The sequence below is a fragment of the Mauremys reevesii genome, linkage group 14, assembly GCF_016161935.1.
Source record: "Mauremys reevesii isolate NIE-2019 linkage group 14, ASM1616193v1, whole genome shotgun sequence".
NCBI classification, from domain to species: Eukaryota; Metazoa; Chordata; order Testudines; family Geoemydidae; genus Mauremys; species Mauremys reevesii.
Genome location: NC_052636.1, coordinates 25,255,189 through 25,259,258, shown reverse-complemented (window position 1 = coordinate 25,259,258; position 4,070 = coordinate 25,255,189).

Here is a 4,070-nt window from a genome sequence, read left to right as displayed (position 1 = left end):
CGTGGCCCACCCCTGCCCCCTGGGACTCCTGTCCCATCCAACCCCTCACGTTCCTTGACACCCACCCCGGGACCCCTACCCCATCTACCCTCCTTCCCTGTCCCCTGACTGCCCCCTGCCACCCCATCCAACCCCTCCTCTCATTCCTGATGGCTCCCCTGGGACCCTTGCCCCATCCAACCACCCCTTCTCCCTGTCCCCTGACGGCCCCTGGAATCCCTGCCCCTGACGGTTCGTGCGGGAAGCCTGGGAGGGAAGAGAAGCCATGTGGTGGCTTCGTGCTCAGGCCCAGGGAGGCAGAGGGGAGGGAGGTGAGCTGGGGTGGGGAGCGATTCCCCAGTGCACCCCCCCAACCTGGTTAACTGCTGCGGTGCGGGGGCCCCCCCTACCCCAGCTCACCTCATCTCCGTCTCCACCTTTCTGGGCCTGAGCGCGAAGCCGCCACACGGCTTCTCTTCCCTCCAAGGCTTCCTGTGCGAACAGCTGATTAGCAGGGGGAGGGGGAAAGCGAGGCGGGGCATTCAGGGGAGGAGGCGGAGTGGAGGTGAGCTGGGGCCAGCCGCCGGCTCACCTGCCCCCCTGCGACTGCCTGCCGGCTCAGCTCCCCACCCTCTCCTGCTCTTGTGTCATACAGGAGGCCTGTGATATGCAGGGGGTCAGATTAGATGCTCTAATGGTCTCTTCTGGCCATAAAGTCGACTAATTTCTGAAAAGCTGAGTGTAGCATTGGGAGCAGCGTCTGATGTTTCCCTGTCTAGCCGGCTTGCTGCCTGGAACGAACGCTCCTTGAGTGGGGTGATCCACAGGGAGTAGCTCAAACCTGCAAAGTGCCTGGCCAGGGGCAGGACATTGGCACAGCGAGGGAGGGGTGCGGCAGTGACATCACAAAGGCCTTTGGCAGGACCTCAGCCTATTGGTCCAAGGTGGTGGGGAGGTGGTGACCTCACAGAGAGATGCTGACATCAGCCAGGCAGGACAGGGGCGAGGGGCCAGGGAAACCTCAGAGACCCCTGTGGCTTTGCTCCAGCAAGTCTCCTTCTCCAGGCCTCTCTTTGAGGACTGAGAGAGTATTTGGGTTTACGGACGTGAGCGCCAGGAGGAACCTCTTTTGAGTTTTCTCCTTCCCTTTTAGTGATTTTACTAGAAAACAGCCGTCCCTGTTTAGAAGGTAAGAGCCTCCTCGAGGTTTGAAACCTGTTCAGTCTGATCCATCTGGTGAGAGTTGAATTCTGGGCATGAAAAACACGAGCTTAAGGAGGCAGAATTTTATTGCGCACCTGGGATTTTGTCTCTCACAATCACTGGGGACATTAGGGTTTGTCCTTTTTGTTTCACCTTTTCCTCCATCCCTCCCTCCTTTCTCTTCTTCTCTTGCTTATTTTGTTCTTTCTCCTGTTCCCCTCTGAATACCAGGAGGGGTGTGGGTGTGTTGCAGGGGAGTACTCTGCAGCTCCCACTGTGGGAGGTCCACCCAATAATGTGGGGCTGAAATAGAGCTCGGGCAGTGATCCCCACCAGTGACCTGGGCCATCCTTTCGGCTCGCTGGTGAGAACCCTCCACCTCCCGTCCTCAGTCTCTCCCCTGATTGGCTGAGCAGGGGGTTATTGACAGGGAGGAGACTCAGGTCCTTGTTGGTCTCTTTTAAGACCAAGGAAATAAGTCAGAACCAGTTCTGTGTTTGATTAATTTTGCTGCTTCTCTGCATTAATGGTCTCTGAGCAGTTCATGATTCTCTCTAACATTGCAGTTCTCCTCAAATACTTGCTGAATAATTCCTGTGCACTGTTGGTCTGGAGCTCATCTGAGAGCACTTTATTCAGGTCATTCAATGTCTGAAATTCAAGATCCGATGGTTAGTTTGAAAATCAGGGCTCTTGGGTCCTATTCCCAACTCTGCCACTGACTGGCTGTGTGACCTAAGACAAGTCAATTCTCCTTTCTCAGCCTTAGCGTCTCCCTCTTTCGAGTAGGGATAATAAGAATCCGCTCCTACCTACCTCACGGTGGGTGCTGGCAGGGCTGGCTCTAGTTTTTTTGGCCACCCAAAGGAAAAAAAATTTAGCTGCTCCTACCCACACCCTCCTGCTGCCCAACCCCTGGGCTTCCCCCCCCCCCCTTTTGAACCCTCTGCTGCCCCCGCTCTGGGCCTCCCCCCACCCACAGCCCCCTGCTGCCCCAGTCCTGGGCTCTCCCCCACCCACAGCCCCTGCTGCCCCAGTCCTGGGCTCTCCCCCCCACACACACACCCCTGCCCCCCAAGCCCAGGACTCTGCCCCCTGACCTGCACCCTCCTGCCATGGGCTCTTCCCCACATATGCCCCACATTGCCCCAGCTCTGTGCTCCCCTCCCCACCAGTGCTCCCCCACCCACACACCCTGTGCTGCCCCAGCCCTGGGCTCCCCCTCCCCCACCTGTACCCTATGGGGGGCGCAATTTTATATTTTTGCATTGGGTGCAAAAATAGCTAGTTACGGCTCTGGGACCCCATATTGCGCTAGGTGCTGTACAATCTCTGGCCAACACTGGGACACCCAGGGGGTTCCCCTCAATCTCCCTGAGCCTCTGCTGCCCAATTGCTTCTGACTCCATCTGGATCACCCCCCCCCCCCGCAAAAACCCCCCGTGTCAAACTGTCCTTCTTTCCCTGCCCCCTGATTCTGCTTTCACACCCTGGGCCCATCTCCTCTCTTCGTCCCTCCCCGCCAGGTGAGCAGAGATGGAGGCAACTTCAGCCACTGGAGCCAGCCCCAGCGAGCGCTGCAGCCCGCCCGGGGGGTGTTTGCAGACACAGGAAGGGAGCAGCTGGGAGCAGGGGTGCTGGGAAGAAGGAGGCAGGAGCCAGGAGAACAAATCCCAGAGACCCAACATGGGGCAGCTCCTGGGGGCGGGGCTCTGGCACAGCCCGGGGGCGGGGCAGCTCCTGGGGGCGGGGCTCTGGCACAGACAGGGGCGGGGCAGCTCCTGGGGGTGGGGCTCTGGCACATTGTGACGCAGGAGCCCGGGCTCAGCAGCTGCTCCCTGGTGGCCACGTGCTGCCAGCAGCGCTGGAGCCGCCCGGGCCGGAGTGGAGCCGCTGTTCTCAGCTGCAGCAGGAGCTGCCCCCGGCCCCGCTGGGCTCCAGGTGGGGACAGAGCCTGGGGCCCGGCGTTCCCCTGGGTGCGGCTGGCGGGGCGGGGCGGGGCGGGAGGGGTGAGGGGAGAGGGGATGCGACGCGGTGCTGGCGGGGGCCGGGACTTGGGGGACGGGACGCAGCACTGGGGGGGCGGGGACTTGGGCAGTGCGACGCTCAGGGAGGGGTCGGGCGGTGCTCGCGGGGGCAGGGCGGCGGTTTTTTTTTTGCTTGGAGTGGCAAAACTGTTAGAGCCGGCCCTGGCAGCATCACCCCAATATGCCAGTAACACACACACTACCCGAGACCCTCCACTGCTGCAGAACACTTTGGGAACAGAGCACAGGAGCCGTATCACACAGTGTCAAATATCTCCTGTTTGCTCAAGTGAAACTGGGAGTTAGGTCCAGCATAACGAACAGAAGCTTCCTACCCCCGGCCTTCTCTCAAACCCTGAGCCTTCTCTACCCAAACCAGAATGTGCTTGGGGTGTAACAAGCAGGCGGCTGGAGTCAGAGCTGCCGGTCCAGGGTTACTTATCACACAGACACTCGGTGCATCCTTGAATGCTGGTGGGGATATCCAGACAGGGGAGCTCCAGCAGCAGAACACTGAATCTCACCCAGGATTACAGATGACACAACTCCTCACTGATCTGGATTGTGCCCCAGCATGTGAAAATGGCCTAGGTTGGTAGTGACATTTCTTGAGACATGCAGAGTCTTGCTCCCATATCACCAGACGTAATAACAATAACAGGAAGGGCAGTATATGGAAAACTGATTGTTCAGCTCGCTTTTGACCTGCATCATATTTTGCAATATATTCCAAATAAGGAAATTAACGTGCAACGTATGTGTCATTGTTTGGGGTTTTAAGCTTTAAAAGGCTTGTGTGATTTTTAGCTCAGGGGGACAGTATTCCAATAGCTGTTGCTCCCTGCTCACTTTTAACTAAGA